The following is a 20,189-nucleotide window of genomic DNA, read 5'->3' on the forward strand; positions in this document are numbered from 1 at the left end:
TAATTTATTGATGCTTGCTTTGTGACCCAGCATATGGTCTTTCCTTGAGAATGAACCATGAGCACTTGAGAAAAATGTGTATCCTGCTGTTGTGGGGTGTAATGTTCTGGAAATGTCTGTTAAGTCTAGTTCATTTATCGTATTATTCAAAATTTGTTTCCCCATTCTTCTTCTGTCTAGATGTTCTATCCATTGATGAGAGTGGTAAACTGAAGTCTCCACTATTATTATAGAGATATAAACTTCTCCCTTCAGTGTTGTCAGTGTTTGTCTCATATATTTTGGGGCACTTTGGCTCAGGACTTAAATATTTCTGACTGTTATGTCTTCTTGTTTAATTGTTCCTTTTATTAATACATAGTGTCCTTCTTTGACTCTTTTAATTGTTTTGCATTTGAAGTTTAATTTGTCAGATATTAGGATAGCCACCCCACTCTTTTCTGGTTGTTTTTGCATGAAATATCTGTTTCCAACTTTCACTTTCAATTTGTTTTTGTCCTTGGGTCTAACGTGAGTCTCCAGTAGAGAGCATATAGATGGGTCCTGTTTTTTAATCCATTCTGCCAGTCTATGTTTTTTGATTGGGGAGTTTCATCCATTAATATTTAATGTTCTTACTGCAAAGGCAGTACTTTGCTCTATCACTTTGTCTTTTGAATTTTATATGCCATATCTTATTTTTTTTCTCTTTTTTACCTTTACTGATAGTCTTCATTTCTATACTCTTCTCCAGACTTCTCTCTCCTGTTTTTTCCTATCTGCCTGTAGTGCTACCATTAGTATTTCTTGTAGAGCTTGTCTCTTAGTCACAAACTCTGTCAGTGACTTTTTTCCTGAAAATATTTTAAACTCCCCCTCATATTTGAAGGATGGTTTTGCTGAGTATAGAGTTCTTGGTTGGTAGTTTTTCTCTTTCATAATCTTAAATATATCATACCCCTGCCTTCTCACCTCTATGGTTTCTGCTGAGAAATCCACACATAGTTTTATTGAGCTTCCCTTGTGTGTGATAGATTGCTTTTCTCTTGCTGCTTTCAGAATTCTCTCTTTGTCTTTGGCACTTGACAATCTAATTAGTAAGTGTGTTTGAGTAGATCTATTGGATCTATTCTGCTTGTGGAATGCTATGCTTCCTAGATCTACAATTTTATGTCTTTCATAAGAGATGGGAAATTTTCAGTGATTATTTCCTCCATCAGTCTGTCAGGCCCTTTTCCCTACTCCTCTCTTTTTGGGACACTCACAAAATGTATATTCATGTGCTTCATGTTTTCTTTCAATCCACTGAGACTCTGCTCATATTTTTCCATTCTTTTCTTTATCTCTTCCTTTGTGCTTAAGACTTCAGACGTTCTGTCCTCTAGTTCACTAATCCTTTCTTCTGCCTCTTCAAATCTATTGTTGTAGGTCTCCATATTTTTTCATCTCTTCTATTGTGCCTTTTAGTCCCATAAGTTCTGTGATTTGTTTTTTCAAACTTTTGAGTTCTTCTTTTGTTTAGCCAATCAATATCTTCTTTACATCCTTCATCTCATTTACCATATCTTCCATCAACTCAATTTGATTTGATTTGATTTTTGATATAATGTGTTCCCATCACTGATGTCCCCTCAGCAGTTGTTCTGCACAGTTCCTGGCTATTTACTAGCTCCCTGGAGGATAAACTAAATCCCACACCTCACTACACCACCATCTTGGCCCCTCTCCCCTGGTCCTTTGCTCTTACCACCACTCCTTCAGTTTCCCATGAAAGCAGACTAGATTCCCTGAAGATGAGGATTTTCACTCAAACCATCCACTGGTGGCATTTGAGGTTGTTGTCCTTCTAAGAGGGCTTTATGTTATTTTGGGGGATTTGAGGGCCTCTGATTTATCTCTAGGGACTATAACCATGTTTGAATATGAGCCACAAACAGTTAAAATTAAGGTTTAGGGGGCTCTCTGTCTAGACCTTCTTTGAGAAGTTCTATTTTATTCTCAATTAAAGAGATGGACTTGTTCAGACTTCTATTACTTGCTGCTAAATTTAGTGTTTCTAATTCCTTCAGAGAGCTGGCGTGCATTGAAAGGGCCTCAAGCCATGAATTTCTGCAATCAGGCCAAGCTTGTTGTGAATTCTACAATTTTTAAAACAGGCAAAAAAAAAATCTTTGAGCTACAATTTCTTTTCTCCACAAGTTGACTATTTACAATAAAACAATTAAAGTCATAACTGCCTTAACATCTCCCAAGGAAACCCAGTGCAACCTGGGCTTTGTCTCAAGCCTTTAGATAACACCATGGAAGTTCGCCCAGCTTCTCCAGGATGAACTGGAAGTGACAGGGGCACCTGGTTGCCAGTCCCCTGCTTCTGGACTATGACAGTCCTCTCAGAACCCTGCAGAGGGCAGGCCATGGTGGCTCAGCAGGCAGAGTTCTCACCTACCATGCTGGAGACCCAGGTTCATTTCCTGGTGCCTGCCCATGAAAAAAAAAAAAGAACCCTACAGAATGTTCTCAGAATGTTCTACTTGGAATCCAAACAAGTGCCCAGCAATCAGGGAAGACCATCAACATGGCTAGGGGAGAGGAGACAAGGTTCAAGAAAGAAGTGAGGCCCAAGTTGCTCTGGTCCTGACAAACACAGGTAATGACATCTGTACAGCACCTGAGGGCAGGGCTGGAGGAGATGCTTGAACTCAGAGGGGAACAGTCAAGCAACCTGACTACTTCAGAGGCCAGAATTTTCTATAGAAGTCTAACCTGCCCATTCTCTGCACTTGAGGTCCCAAAGTATTGTGGTTGGGGAGCTGTATCCCCTGCCACTGCCTGATGCTCCTTCCCCTCTTCGTTTAAACCCTTCCTTTAGCAGCCCAGAGGCTGGTCCTGCCTGCAAAGGTCACAGAAAAGATCCAGCCTCCTCTCCAAGCCTTCCTGCTTATTTTCATTGTTGTTAGGGGTCAGCGGGGGCTTACCTGAGATTGGGAGAACATGGGGTATGTGCTTGGCTTTGTTTGTTTTGAAAGTTAATTATTTTTCCCATGACATTACTTATTTTACATATCTGTATACAGTGAAATGCATGGATCTTATGTGTACAATTATGAGTTTTTTTTAAGAAAAGGTCCTTACCAATGTCATCTATTTCCTGCTCAGGATAAAGGGCATTTCTACACCCTGGTTAGTGCCCCTTTCCCACCAACATCCTCCCCCTCTAAAGACAAACACGGCTCTGACTTCTACCCCCAGGATTTAGCTCTGCCTACTCTTGATTGCCAGGTAAATGTAATCATGTAGGAAATACTCACATTTGGCTTCTTTCATTCCACTCGATAAAGAAAGGTGCATAAGTCAGTAGTATGCTCCGTTTTATGTCTTAGTAGCATCCCATTATTTGAAGAAGAGATGATCATTTATGCATTCTGCTACTGGTGGACAACTGGGCTGTTTCCGTTTTTAGTTCTCCATGAATAACTCTGGCACAAAACATTCTTCTTTGCATGTTTGCACTGCATTCAGAAAAATACCAGAGAATGCTATTCCAAATTAAAATGGTAAGTGTATATTTAACTAACCCAAAACTGACAACACGTTTTCCAAAGTGGTCCAGTATTTGATGGTACCACCCGCAATGTATGACGAATTTGCCAATATTAGGTGCTTTGATCTTTTTAATATTAGCCGCTGGAGATAGGGTATAGTCATCAGGGTTTAAATTTGCATTTCCCAGATGACTTTTTCTTGTGCCATACACAGATCTTCCTTTATGAAGTGTCTGTTCACTCCTCTCCCCATTCCTCTCCCTATTTTTCAATCGCGTTATCTTTTTATTGAGTTGCAGCAAATCTTTATATATTTGGGATTCAAGTGTTGTGTAATGAGAGTGTTTTCTCCCACTCTGCAGATTGCCTACTTATTTTCACAATGATATATTTTGATGAACATAGGGTTTTATGAAGTCTAATTTATTAATTTTCTCTTGTTTCTGCTAAGTGATTTTGCATGTTAATTAAGACATAGTTGCTTACCCCAAGGTTAGGAAAAAATATTCTCCTGTGTTTTCTTCTAAAATTGATAAATTTAAGCTTTTATATTTAGTCCATGATGCATCTTAAATTAATTTTTGTATGGTGTGAGGATAAAGGTTGAATCTTATTTTCCTCCATACAGAAACCAAGTTTCTCAAGCACCATCTCCTGAAAAGACTTCCTTTTCACCACTGAATAGCTTCAGCTTCTTTGTCGAAAACCTAACCATTATCAAAAGATTGGGTCTATTTTTGGACACTATTCTGTTCCAGTGGCTTATTTATATGTTCTTGCAGCAATGCCAAACTATCTCAAATACTGTAGCTTTCTGAGATATTGCAAAAGTAGGCAGAGTAAGCCCTCAAACGTAGCTCTTTTTCAAAACTACTTTGGCTATTCTAGGTAATTTGCATTTCTATTTAAATTTTAAAATCAGCTTTGTATAGCAAGGATTGATTCAAATTGACTATGATTGCCTCAATTCTTAGATCAACTTGGAGATCGATAGATCAGCTTGGGGAAACACATCTTACCAATACTGGGACTTTGAATATAGGAATATGGTTCCCATTTATTGGAGCACTCTTAGACGCACGCATACGCATGGCCCTCAATCACACTTCACAGCTCTGAGAAAGTGCTGACCTGTGCAGCTGGGTCACATCTGCCCCCAGCCCATGAATGTATAATGCCAAATTGCTGCCATAGCTCTGTGCATGTGCACAAAAGGCCCTGTGCCTTAGACCAGTGCACACCAGGGTTACACCCCCCAGACCTGTGCACATCCTCCCTGGCTGCTGGGTATCCATGTGCACAAGCATCAGTGTAACATCCCCAACCTGTGCCTATACCTGCCCTGAAACAAATCTCCACACTGAGTGCCCCACCTCATGACCTGCTCCCTGCTTCACAACCATCCTGCAAATACAAGGCCTTAGACTACTGAAAGAAATCAACTCCCAAAGTAAATCAATCAAGAAATTAACATGCGACAAAGCAGAAGATCACTAAGCATATCACAATGCAGACAGATATAGCCCAGAACAAATTAAAACACCAGAGGTGTTTTAACATAACACAGATGTTAGAACAACTAATCAAAGATGTTTATACAACTCTACTTAATAAAATAAGTGGGATGGCTAATGACATAAAGGAGATCAAGAAGACACGAGAAGAGCATAAAGAGGAATTTAAAAGAAGCAATAGAAAAATAGCAGATATCATGGAGATTGAAGATTCTGGAGGCCAAATGAAAAACATACTAAAGACACACAACAGCAGATTTGAAGACAAAGAAGAAAGAATAAGTGAACTAGAGGACAGGACAACTGATTTTGAGCACTCAAAACAGCAAATGGAAAAAAAGATGGGAAAATGTGAAGTGGATCTCAGGGAAATAATAGACTAAACAAAGCACAGAAATATAAGAATCATTGGTATCCTAGAAGGAGAAGAGAGAAGTAAAGGGCTAGGAAGAGTAGTTAAGGATACAATGGGGGAAAACTTCCCAACCCTTAGAAATGACATACATATACAAGTCAAAGAAGCCCAACGAACTCCAAAAAGAATAAATCTATATAGGCCTTCCCTAAGACACATACTAATCAGTCTGTTAAATCTTGAAGAGAAGCAGAAAATCCAGAATCAAAGAGTTCCAACATATATGAGGTAAATTTTGGCAAAACTGAAGGGAGCAATAGATGTTTCAACAATAATAGTAGGAGACATCAATACACCACTCTCTTCTATAGATAGAACAACCAGACAGATTAACATGGAAACAGAGAAGTTAAACAACTTGATAAATAAATTAAACTTAACAGATATATAGGTCACTGTACCCCAAAACACCAGGTTATACATTCTTCTCTAATACTCATAGAACAATCTTTTTCCAGGATAGATCATATGCTGGGGCAAACAACTGGTCTTTATAAATTTTAAAACATTGAAATTATTCAAAGCACTTTCTCTGATCACAATGAAATGAAGCTGGATCTCAATAACCACCAAAGAATGAGAACATTCACAAATATATGGAGATTATATAAAACACTCTTAAACAACCAGTGGGTCAAAGAAAAAAATTGCTAGAGAAATCAGTAGCTATCTGGAGATGAATGAAAATGAGAATATAATGTATCAGGCCTCATAGGATGCAGCAAAGGCTGTGTTGAGAGGGAAATTTATTGCCCTAAATGCCTATATTAAAAAAAACAAGAAAGAACAAAAATTGAGGACTTAACTGCTTGCCTGGAACTTGAGACAGAACAGCAAGCTAACCCCCAAAGCAAATAGAATAAGATAAATAACAAAGATTAAAGCAGAGTTAAATGAATGGGAGAAGAAAAGAACGATAGAAAGAATCAATAAAACTAGAAGTTGGTTCTTTGAGAAAATGAATAAAATCGATGGTCCACTAGCAAGGGTAACAAAGAAAAAAAGAGAGGATGCTAATAAACAAAATCAGAAATGAGAGAGGGGTCATTCCAACAGATCCTGAAGAAATAAAAGAAATCATAAGAGGATACTATGAACAGCTATATGCCAACAAATTTAGACAACTTAGATGAAATGGACAAATTCCCAGAAACACACAAACAAGCTATACCTACTCAGGAAGAAAGAGAAGAGCTATTTCTTTTTTAGATAGATCTCAACAAACCAATCACATGTAAAGAGACTCAATCAGTCATCAAAAATCTTTCTACAAAGAAAAGTCCAGGGCCAGGCTTCACATGGGGATTTTATCAAACCTTCCAAAAAGAACTAACACTAATCCTGCTCAAACTCTTCCAAAAATTGAGAAAAATGAACATTACCTAATGTATTTTAGGAACCAAAAATCATTCTAATACCAAAATCAGGTAAAGATGTTACAAGAAAGGAAAACTACAGGCCAATTTCCCTAATGAACATAGATACAAACATTCTCAACAAAACACTAGCAGACTGAATCCAATGACATTAAAAGAATTATACATCATGACCAAGTAGAGTTTATACCAGGAATGCAAGGGTGGTCCAACACAAGAAAATCAATCAATGTAATGCAGCATGTTAATAAATCGAAAGGGAAAAATCACATGATCATATTGATTGATGCTAAAAAAGCATTTGGCAAAATTCAGCATCCTTTCTTTCCTCATAAGAACACTTCAAAAGGTAGGAATTGAAGGAAACTTCCTCAATTTCATAAGAGGTATGTATGAAAAACCCATAGCCAGCATCATACTCAACAGTGGGAGACTGAAAGCCTTCCCCTTAAGATCAAGAATGAGACAAGGATGCCCTATCTCACCAATATTACTCAACATTGTACTAGAAGTTCTTGCTAAAGCAATCAGGCAGGACAAAGGAATCAAAGGCATCCAAACAGGACAGGAGGAAGAAAACTTTCATTATTTGCAGACATGATACTATACTTGGAAAATCCTGAGAAATCTACAACAAAGCTACTTGAGTAATAAACAATTTCAGCAAAGTGGCAGGATACAAGATTAATGTACAAAAATCAGAAATGTTTCTATATTGAAGCGATGACATTTCAGAGGAGACAACTAAGGAAAAATATCCATTCAAAATTGCAACTAAAAGAATCAAATATCTAGGTATAAACTTAACTGGGGATGTCAAGGACCAGGGATGTCAAGAACCTGTACATAGAAAACTACAAAACATTGCTAAAATAAATCAAAGACGATCTAAATAGATGGAAAGACATTCCCTAATCATGGATAAGAAGGTTTAATGTCATTAAGATGTCAATTCTATTCAAATTAATCTACAGATTCAATGCAACACCAATAAAAATTCCAACAACCCTATGGTGATGACTTGGAAAAGCTAGTTATCAAATTTACTTGGAAGGGAAAGAGACCTTGAGTAGCTAAAAATATCCTAAAAAAAAGACCAAAGTGGGAGGACTATCACTTCCTGACTTTAAAGCTTATTATAAAGCACAGTGGTCAGGACAGTGTGGTCTTGGCACAAAGATAGAAATGATGACCAGTGGAATTGGATAGAGATTGTGAGGATAGACCAGTAGATCTATGGTCTTGATCTTCAACATGCCCCAAATCCAATGAATGGGGATAGAATAATCTTTTCAATACATGGGAATGGGAGAGCTCTAGATGTCAATAGCCAAAAGAATGAAAGATGACACTTATCTTACACCCTATACAACAATTCATTCAAAGTGGATCAAACACCTAAATATAAGCGACAGTACCATAAAACCCCTAGAAGAAAATAGAGGGAAACATCTTCAAAATTTAGGAATAGGAGGCAGCTTCTTAAACTTTACACCCAAAGCACAAGCAACAAAATAAAAAACAGATACATGGGAACTCCTCAAAACCAAAACCTTCTGTGCCTCAAAAGACTTTGTCAAAGAGGTGAAGAGGTGGCCAACTCAAGAAAACATTTGGAAAACACATATTGGATAAAGGTTTGCTATCCCGTGTACATAACAAAAGTATACAACTCAACAACAAAATAACAAACAACCCAATTATAAAAATGAATTTTTTTCAAAGACTATGAAGAGACATTTTTTTCTGAAGAGAAATACAAATGTCTAAAAAAGCATATGAAGAAATTTTGATCTTCATTTGCTATAAGGGAATTGCAAATCAAGACTACAATGAGCTATCACCTCACATCTATAAGAATGGCTGCTATTAAACAAACACAACACTGCAAATGTTGCAGAGGATGTGGAGAAATTGGAACACTTATTCATTGCTGGTGATAAGGGAAAATGGTACAGCCACTGTGGAAGTTTGGTGATTCCTCAGAAAACTAAATATTGAGTTGTCCTATGATCTGGCGATACCAAAATTCAGTATATAACCAGAAGAGGTGAAAGCAGTGACACAAAAAAATATTTGTACACTGACCGAAGGGAGGGGCCAAGATGGCAGCTTAGCAATGTGCACGTTTTAGTTCGTCCTCCAGAAAAACTACTAAAGAACCAGAAACAGTACAGAACAGCTCCCGGAGCCACGTCAGTGACCAGACACACAGTGTGCCCCAGTCTGGACCAGCTGGACTGGCTGCAAGCCTCCCCAGAACCGTGAGTTCCCCAAGCTGCGACAGCCAGCACCCGGCACCTCTCCCCCACAGGCAGCTTCCCAAAGGGAAACGAAAGAGACTCAACCTGGTCAAGGCAGAGGTCGCTTATTGGGCTAACAGAAAAAGAGGAAAGGGGAGGAAATGGAGGTTTTTGTGGCTGTTTATATGGAGGCTTGGCTGCCTCTGGATTCAGTGGTGGGACTTCTTGGGCTGCAACTGCCCCAGGCATAGGCAGAAACGGACTGCTTTCAGGGCTGTCTCCCACCTGTGCCTTCCCCAGGGGAGGGGTGAAGCCCAACTCAGGTGGAATCCCTCCCTCAAGGAATTTAGACACCAGGGTTTGGCAATTTGAAGCCATTAAAACCAGCCTACAACCTCTCCTCCGTCTCCACCACGCCCCCAGCAGGAAGAGTCCGCCAAAGTTAAAGGTGCTGCAACACCTTTTGTTGGTGGGACCCGCAGGCAGACAAGCACCACATACTGGGCAGGATAAGAAAAACAGAGCCCGGAGACTTCACAGGAAAGTCTTTTAACCTGCTGGGTCTCACCCTCAGGGAAAACTGACGCAGGTGACTCCTTCCCCCTGATAGGAGTCCAGTTTAGTCCAGGAAAACCTGGCTGGAGTCTATAATACCTACATAGACCCTCCTAAGGGTGGGGAGGGAAAAGGCACCATACAAGTAGGGCAAGAAACAAGAAAACAAGAACCGAAAAATTATCCTCTCTTAAACAAAACCTAAACTAGAGGTCCAGAAAAAGCTGAACTGAAATCAAAGAACAGAGAGACAACAAATTCATCTAGCAAGAAAACCCTAGGTAAGAGAAGTGAAAGCAATCACCAGAATAAATTAATTAAGGTAATTAAATGTCTAGACGCCAGTAAAAAATAACAGATCACACCAGGAAAATTGAAGATATGGCCCAGTCAAAGGAACAAACCAATAGTTCAAATGAGATACAAGAGCTGAAATAATTAATCCAGAATATACGAAGAGACATGGAAAACCTCATAAAAAACCAAATCAATGAATTGAGGGAGGATATGAAGAAGGCAAGGAATGAACAAAAAGAAGAAATGGAAAGTCTGAAAAAAACAAATCACAGAACTTATGGGAATGAAAGACACAGTAGAAGAGATGAAAAAAAGATTCCAAGAGACAGAGGTTAGGATTAGTGAACTGGAGGATGGAACATCTGAAATCCGACAAGAAACAGAAACTATAGGGAAAAAAATGGAAAAGTATGAGCAGGGACTCAGGGAATTGAATGATAATATGAAGCGCACAAATATACATATTGTGGGTGTCCCAGAAGGAGAAGAGAAGGGAAAAAGAGGAGAAAAACTAATGGAAGAAATTTTATCACTGAAAATTTCCCAACTTTTATGAAAGACCTAAAATTACAGATCCAAGAAGTTCAGCACACCCCAAAGAGAATAGATCCAAATAGGCGTTCTCCAAGACACTAGTCTGAATGTCAGAGGTCAAAGAGAGAGGATCTTGAAAGCAGCAAGAGAAAAGCAATCCATCACATACAAGGGAAACCCAATAAGACTATGTGTAGATTTCTCAGCAGAAACCATGGAGGCGAGAAGACAGTGGGATGATATATTTAAATTACTAAAAGAGAAGAACTGCCAACCAAGAATTCTATACCCAGCAAAACTGTCCTTCAAAAATGGGGAGAAATTAAAACATTTTCAGACAAAAAAATCACTGAGAGAATTTGTGACCAAGAGACCAGCTCTGCAAGAAAACTAAAGGGAACACTAGAGACAGATATGAAGACAGAAGAGAGAGGTGTGGAGAAGAGTGTAGAAAGAAGGAAAATTAGATATGACATATAAAATACAAAAGGCAAAATGGTAGAAGAAAGTACTACCCGTACAGTAATAACACTAAATGTTAATGGATTGAACTCCCCAATCTAAAGACATAGACTGGCAGAATGGATTAAAAAACAGGATCCTTCTATATGCTGTCTACAGGAAACACATCTTAGACCCAAAGATAAACATAGCTTGAAAGTGAAAGGTTGGGGAAAGATATTTCATACAAATAACAACCAGAAAAGAGCAGGAGTAGCTATACTAATATCCAACAAATTAGACTTCAAATGTTAAACAGTTAAAAGAGACAAAGAAGGATACTGTGTACTAATAAAAGGAACAATTCAACATGAAGACATAACAATCATAAATATTTATGCACCAAACCAGAATGTTCCAAAACACATGAGGCAAACACTGCAAACACTAAAAGGGGAAATAGACACATCTACCATAATAGTTGGAGACTTCAATTCCCCACTCTCATCAATGGAAAGAACATCTAGACAGAGGATCAATAAAGAAACAGAGAATTTGAATATTACAATAAATGAGCTAGACTTAACAGACATTTATAGGACATTACACCCCACAACAGCACGATACACCTTTTTCTCAAGTGCTTATGGATCATTCTCAAAGATAGACCATGTGCTGGGTCACAAAGCAAGTCTCAACAAATTTTAAAAGATTGAAATCATACAAAACACTTTCTCAGATCATAAAGGAATGAAGTTGGAAATCAATAATAGGCAGAGGGCCAGGAAATTCACATATATGTGGAGGCTCAACAACACATTCTTAAACAACCAGTGGGTCAAGGAAGAAATTACAAGAGAAATCAGTAAATATCTCGAGGCAAATGAAAATGAAAACACAACATATCAAAGCTTATGGGATGCAGCAAAGGCAGTGCTAAGAGGGAAATTTATTGCCCAATATGCCTATATCGAAAAAGAAGAAAGGATAAAAATTCAGGAATTAACTGTCCACTTGGAAGAACTGGAGAAAGAACAGCAAACTAACCCCAAAGCAAGAAAAGGAAAGAAATAACAAAGATTAGAGCAGAAATAAATGAAATTGAAAACATGAAAACAATAGAGAAAATCAGTAAGACCAGAAGTTGGTTCTATGAGAAAATCAATAAGATTGATGGGCCCTTAGAAAGATTGACAAAAAGAAGAAGAGAAATAATGCAAATAAATAAGATCAGAAATGGAAGAGGAGACATAACCACTGACCCCTCAGAAATAAAGGAGATAATAACAGGAAACTATGAACAAATTTTTGCTAATAAATACAACAATGTAGATGAAATGGAAAACTTCCTAGAAAGGCATGAACAACCAACTTTGACTCGAGAAGAAATAGACGACCTCAACAAACCAATCACAAGTAAAGAAATTGAATCAGTCATTAAACAGCTTCCCAAAAAGAAAAGTCCAGGACCAGATGGCTTCACATGTGAATTCTATCAAACATTCCAGAAAGAATTAGTACCAACTCTCCTCAAACTCTTCAAAAAAATTGAAGTGGAGGGAAAGCTACCTAATTCATTCCATGAAGCCAACATCACCCTCATACCAAAACCAGGCAAAGATATTACAAAAAAAGAAAACTACAGACCAATCTCTCTAATGAATATAGATGCAAAAATCCTCAACAAAATTCTAGCAAATCGAATCCAGCAACACAGTAAAAGAATTATACATCATGACCAAGTAGGATTCATCCCAGGTATGCAAGGATGGTTCAACATAAGAAAATCAATTAATGTAATACACCATATCAACAAATCAAAGCAGAAAATCACATGATCATCTCAATTGATGCAGAAAAGGCATTTGACAAGATTCAACATCCTTTCCTGTTGAAAACACTTCAAAGGATAGGAATACAAGGGAACTTCCTTAAAATGATAAAGGGAATATATGAAAAACTCACAGCTAATATCATCCTCAATGGGGAAAAATTGAAAAGTTTCCCCCTAAGATCAGGAACAAGACAAGGATGTCCACTATCACCACTGTTATTCAACATTGTGTTGGAAGTTCTAGCCAGAGCAATTAGACAAGAAAAAGAAATACAAGGCATCAAAATTGGAAAGGAAGAAGTAAAACTATCACTGTTTGCAGATGATATGATACTATACATCGAAAACCCGGAAAAATCTGCAGCAAAACTACTAGAGCTAATAAACGAGTACAGCAAAGTGGCAGGTTACAAGTTCATCATTCAAAATCTGTAGTGTTTCTATACACTAGTAATGAACAATCTGAGGGGGAAATCAAGAAACAAATTCCATTTACAATTGTAACTAAAAGAATAAAAATTTAACTGAAGAGACAAAAGACCTATACAAAGAAAACTACAAGATACTGTTAAAAGAAACCACAGAAGACCAAAATAGATGGAAGGGCATACTGTGTTCATGGATTGGAAGACTAAATACAGTTAAGATGTCAATTCTACCTAAATTGATTTACAGATTCAACGCAACACCAATCAAAATCCCAACACCTCACTTTTCAGAAATAGAAAAACCAATAAGCAAATTTATCTGGAAGGGCAGGGTGCCCTGAATTGCTAAAAGTATCTTGAGGGAAAAAAACGAACCTGGAAGTCTCATGCTGCCTGCCTTTAAGGCATATTATGAAGCCACAGTGGTCAAAACAGCATGGTACTGGCATAAAGATAGCTATATTGACCAATGGAATCGAATAGAGTATTCAGATATAGACCCTCTCATTTATGGACATTTGATCTTTGATAAGGCAGTCAAGCCAACTCTCCTGGGATGGAACAGTCTCTTCAATAAATGGTGCCTAGAGAACTGGATATCCATATGCAAAAGAATGAAAGAGGACCCGTATCTCACACCCTATACAAAAGTTAATTCAAAATGGATCAAAGATCTAAACATCAGGTCTAAGACCATAAAACAGTTAAAGGAAAATGTAGGGAAATATCTTATAAATCTTATAATTGGAGGTGGTTTTATAGACCTTACACCTAAAGCAAGAGCACTGAAGAAAGAAAGAAAGAAATGGGAACTCCTCAAAATTAAACACTTTTGTACATCAAAGAACTTCATCGAGAAAGTAAAAAGACAGCCTACACAATGCGAGACAATATTTGGAAATGACATATCAGATAAAGGTCTAGTATCCAGAATTTATAAAGAGATTGTTCAATTCAACACAAAAAGACAGCCAACCCAATTACAAAATGGGAAAAAGACTTGAACAGACACTTCTCAGAAGAGGAAATACAAATGGCCAATAGGCACATGAAGAGATGCTCAACGTCCCTGGCCACTAGAGAAATGCAAATCAAAACCACAATGAGATATCATCTCACACCCACCAGAATGGCCATTATCAACAAAACAGAAAATGAAAAATGCTGGAGAGGATGTGGAGAAAGAGGCACACTTATTCACTGTTGGTGGGAATGTCAAATGGTGCAACCACTGTGGAAGGCAGTTTGGTGGTTCCTCAAAAAGCTGAATACAGAATTGCCATATGACCCAGCAATACCATTGCTAGGTATCTACTCAGAAGACATGAGGACAAAGACACAAACGAACATTTGCACACCAATGTTTATAGCAGCATACAATTGCAAGGAGATGGAAACAGCCAAAATGTCCATCAACAGACGAGTGGCTAAACAAACTGTGGTATATACATACGATGGAATATTATGCAGCTTTAGGACAGAATAAACTTATGAAGTATGTAACAATATGGATGGACCTAGAGAACATTATGCTAAGTGAGACTAGCCAAAAACTAAAGGATAAATACTGTATGGTCTCACTGATATGAACTGACATTAGTGAATAAACTTGGAATATTTCGCTGGTAACAGAGACCATCAGGAGATAGAAATAGGGTAGGATATTGGGTAATTGGAGCTGAAGGGATACAGACTGTGCAACAGGACTGGATACAAAAACTCAGAAATGGACAGCACAATACTACCTAACTGTAATACAATGATGTGAAAACACTGAATGAAGCTGCATGTGAGAATGATAGAGGGAGGAGGGCTGGGGACATAAATGAAATCAGAAAGAAAGACAGATGTTAAAGATTGAGATGGTATAATCTAGGAATGCCTAGAGTGTATAATAATAGTGAAATGTACAAGGTACAATTTTAAAAATGTTTTTGCATGAGGAAGAACAAAGGAATGTCATTATTGCAGGGTGCTGAAAATAGATGGTAATTAATATTTTAAAATGTCACCTTATGTGTGAGACTAAAGCAAAAAATGTTTGTTACAAAATTTATATTTTGACTAGTGCATTTCCTCATATAACTTATGTAGATAGTTTGATTGAGTGCCATAAGTACTTGGAATCTCAGGTAGGACATGAGATTTTACTGCTTTGTCCAGAGTGATCCCCTGATGAATCCCAGAGTGATTCAATCAGTGAGTGGAAAAGTATCTGCAAAGCCCCCTTTGGGGAATGGTGAGAACGGGGAGAAATTCAACTTCCCCAAGTTGAATTCTTGATATTTTCACAAGCAGTGTGGACAACCAAAGCTATAGGCTGAGCCCCCAGCCTTCGGGTTTGTTCATATGAAACTTAACCCCACAAAGGATAGGTCAAGTCTACCTAAAATTTATGCCTAAGTGTCACCCCCAAGAGAACCTCTTTTGTTGCTCAGATGTGGCCTCTCTCTCCAACCAACACAACGAGCAGTCTCACCACCCTACCCCTCTCTACGTGGGACATGACTCCCAGGGGTGTGGACCTTCCTGGCAACATGGGACAGAGATCTTGGAACGAACGGAGACTCAGCATCAAGGGACTGAGAAAAACCCTAGAATGAGCTGAGACTTAGCATCAAGGGATTGAGAAAACCTTCTCGACCAAAAGGGGGAAGAGGGAAATGAGACAAAATGTCAATGGCTGAGAGATTCCAAACAGAGTCGAGAGGTTATCCTGGAGGTTATTCTTATGCATCAAGTAGATATCATCTTGTTATTCAAGATGTAATGGAGAGGCTGGAGGGAACTGCCTGAAAATGTATAGCTGTGTCCCAGTAGCCATGTTTCTTGATGATGATTGAATAATGATATAGCTTTCACAATGTGACTGTGTGATTGTGAAAACCTTGTGTCTGATGTTCCTTTTATCTACCTTGTCAACAAAGGAGTAGAACATATGGAATAAAAATAAATAATAGAGGGAACAAATGCTAAAATAAATTTAGTTTCAAATGCTAGTGATCAATGAAAGTGAGGGGTAAGGGGTAATTGTAGGTATAATATTTTTTTTCTTTCCTGTGTTCACTTTATTTCTTTTTCTATTGTCTTTTTATTTCTTTTTCTGAATTAATGCAAATGTTCTAAGAAATGATGAATCTGCAACTAAGTGATGATATTGTGAATTACTGATTATGTATGTTGATGTTTTATTTTGTTTCTTAATTTTTTAATTAATAAATTAAAACAAAAAAGATATTTGCACACTGATGTTCATAGCTGCATTATTCACAATTGCTAAAAGATGGAAAGAATCCTAGTGCCCATGAACTGACATCACGGATATTCTACAGTGTAGAATATAGAGGACTTACAGGTACACCAAAGCTAAAGATGGGCGAATGGTTACCCAATGATGTTGAACTTAAATGTAAGGAATAAATAGAAGTGAAGGAAGTTCATTAGTGGGGTTATAAGTAGCATTGCCATATTGAAGGTGAATAGGATTGAAAGGGGTTATATAGAATCATGTATCCCATTTATTAACTCTACAGTTATAGATAAGTTCTTCAAAGGTTTGATCTTGTACAAAGAGCCAATAATAGAAGGGTTTAGGGGGAAAACTAATATTGCATGCCATGGTCTATAGTTAACTGGAAAACATCTATGGTACCACAGCAATACCAGGGGTAAATAATTGGGGTGGAAGAACAAGTGATAAGGGGAGGTTTGATTTGATATTTGGGGAGTCTGTGTTTATTGATTCTTTATCTCTTTGGACCAATTAAAATCATCTAAAATTGAGATTGATGCTGATTGTACAACCAAGTGAGGGTACTGTAAGACATGGTTTATTTTGGACATCATTCATGATGCCCAATAGATGGAAAGAGCCAAAGGTACAATAACTGAGAAGCAGAAAGATGAACTGTAATATATATTATATAATGGAATATTGTGTGGCTACAAAGGGGAACCAAATCATGAGGCATGCAATAAAGTGAATGAACCTTGGGGACATTGTATTATGCAAAATAAGTCAGGAACAAAAGAACAAATATGATATGGTTTGGAGTACCTGTGTGATACCTGAGACTCGGAGCTGGAGTTCTGCAGGCCGGAAAGTCAGCATTACCACATAAAACAACTGTTAAAGAACTGAAAATGAGGTCAGGCTTCAATTAGAGATAAAAATGATGCTGATTTGGCTGGGACTAAGGTAAATGAAAATACGGAGCAAAGGTGAAAGTGTATGTGTTCTAGAGCTTCTTCTACTGCACGAGACCAAAGGCAGAAAGTTTGTCTAGATCCTAAATCTTCCATAACACACAACTTAAATCCACCTGCCTGGACAGCTCATTTCAACAATCCAAACACATAGAGCCCAGAAGGGAAACGAGGCCTTGAAATTCTGCACAGTTTAATGTTTCCTCAGATACATCCCAGGCTATAATAATTTAAAGGTATTGGTAGAAGCACTAAGGGGACTGGAGGAAAAATATGGAACTAGTAAACTTTCCTACCTGGGAAAGTCCTGGTTCTCTCTCAAACATTAAGGACTCCCAAGAAAAAAGGCCAAACCCTTGATTTTGAGGCTTACCCTTACTAAACTTATTTCTGTAGCCGAGAAGCCAAAACCACCTATAATTATGCCCAAGAGTTGCTTCCAGGAGACCCTCTTGTTGCTTAAAGGTGGCCTCTCTCTAAGCCCAACTCTACAAGGAAAATCATAACCCTCCCCGCTACATGGGATGTGACATTCAGGGGGATAGTCTTCCCAACAACATAGGACATGATTCCTAGAGATGAGCCTGGCCCTGGTACCATGGGATGTGCAATGCCTTGTGGGCCAAAAGGGGGAAAAATATAACAAAATAAGGTATCAGTGTCGAAGAGAGTTCAAATGGAATGGAGAAGCTGTTCTGGAGGCTACTCTTATGCAAACTTCAGTTAGAGAGTGTTTACTGCCACGGTTTACCAAGCCCCAAACAACATCATTCCTGTTAACCCTAAAGAGCACCCAGGGCTCTATCTGAATTCTACTAAAGTTTCATGCACTAAGTTTACTTTCCAGAAACCTAAAACCTTCAGCTGTTTCCCAGGCCAAATAAGTTGAAGCCAATCCGTCCAAGAATATCAAACAGTTCCATCCTCCATCCCATATTGTTGATACCCTTTTCAACATGAAAAAGTTCAAATGGGCACAGCCCAAATATCCCTAAAGATTGGGAGAAGGATCCACGGAGAAGGAAGAGTTAAAACATAGAATTAGAACTTAACAAATGAGTATGGCTACTGAATCATTATATTGATATTTCTGTTTACTTTGTAGTGTCTTGGAGCAGCTAGAAGGAAAAACCTGAAATTGTAGATCTGTAATTCATTCCAAGCTTTGAAATCTGCTCTATAACTACTTATTACAATGTACTTGGAAATTTATTGACTTTTTGTATATGCATTATATTTCACCATGAAAAATGTCAGAATTAAAAAAGAATAATGTAATATACCATGTCAAAAGAATAAAGGACAAAAACAATGTGGTCATCTCAGTAGATGGATACAAAGTATTTTACAAAATCTAATGCCTCTTCATGAAAAGATCAATCAACAAATTAAAAATAGAGGGAACTTGCATAACCTTATAAAGAATACCTACACAAAAGCTACAGATCATAATTAATGTTGAAACTGAAAGTCTTCCCCCTAACGGCAAGCCTAGAATGCCCACTCTCACTGCTTCCATTCAAAATTATATTGAAGGCTCTTACTAGGGCAGTTTGGGAAACAAATAAAATAAAAGGCATCCAGTTTGGAAAGGAAGAGGTAAAACTATTTTATTCACAGATGACATGATCTTATATATAGAAAATCTTAAGAATTCATAAAAAGCCGATTAGAAGTAATAAACAAGTGCAACGAGGTTACTATATACAAGATCAATAGACAACAATCAATACTATTTCTATACACTAGGAAGGAACAATACTAAAATGAAATTAAAACAATTTATTTTATGCAGCATTGAAAATAATCACTAGAAATAAATTACACAATAGAAATGTGAAATGTATACTCTGAAAACCATGCAAAATAATGGTTGAAAAATTTGAGGATCTAAGGGAAACATCCTATATTCATGGAACAGAATACTTAATATTGTAAAGATGGTGATGCTTCACAAATGAATTCATACATTCAAAGTAATTCCTATCAAAATCTCAGCTGAGGTTTTGACAGAAATTGGCAAGCTGATCTTAAAATTTCATATAGAAACACAAATAGCCTAGAAAATCTTGAAAATGAAGAAAGTTGGACTACTCACACTTCCCAATTTCAAAGCACACTACAAAGTTACAGTAATCAACACCGTGGGGTTGTGACATGAGGATAGACACATAGAACAATGGAAGAGAGATGAGAGCCCACAAATAAGCCCTGACATTTATGAGTCAATTGATTTTGAGGAGGCCCCCAGGACCAAGTTGTACTGGGCAACAAGGTAAGATCATGGGTCCCTATCTCATACTACATGTAAGAATCAACCAAAGTGAATCAAAGACCTAAATGTAACAGCTGAAACTACAAAACGCTCATAAGAAAACATAGGTGTAAATCTTTGTAGATTAGGCAGTGGTTTCTTAGATACAACCCAAAGCACAAGCAATCACAGAAAAAATCGATCTATTAGACTTCATCAAAATTAAGAGTTTTTTGCTTCCAAGGACACTATCTAGAAAGTGGTAAAACCCATGGAAAATAAGAAAATATTGCAGGTCATATCTGACAAAGTATCCAGAATAAATAATTTAATAAAAGGATCAATAACCCAATTAAAAAATGGGCAAAGGGATTCAATAGACTTTCTCCAAAGCAGGTATACAAATGGCCAATCACCACATGAAAAGACGGTCGCCGTCATTACCAATCAGGACAGTTAAATCAATAGCAAAATGAAATGCAACCTCAAACCCACTAGCACAGCTAAATCAAAAAAGACAAGATAGAGTATGTGGAGAAACTGGAGCCCTTCTGCACTCACTGGGGTAATG

At 37.7% G+C, this 20,189-nt stretch overlaps 1 long non-coding RNA gene across 1 annotated transcript in view; it reads left to right on the plus strand.

Annotated features, from left to right (window-relative positions):
* Window positions 1-2,530: 2,530 nt before the first annotated feature.
* Window positions 2,531-20,189, plus strand: part of LOC143683499 (uncharacterized) — a 52,680-nt gene continuing 35,021 nt past the window's right edge. Inside the window, exon 1 of the long non-coding RNA XR_013175492.1 lies at window positions 2,531-2,626. This is a non-coding gene — a long non-coding RNA (uncharacterized LOC143683499). The remainder of the gene's footprint in view (window positions 2,627-20,189) is intronic.

This window comes from Tamandua tetradactyla, chromosome 5 (assembly GCF_023851605.1).
Source record: "Tamandua tetradactyla isolate mTamTet1 chromosome 5, mTamTet1.pri, whole genome shotgun sequence".
NCBI classification, from domain to species: Eukaryota; Metazoa; Chordata; class Mammalia; order Pilosa; family Myrmecophagidae; genus Tamandua; species Tamandua tetradactyla.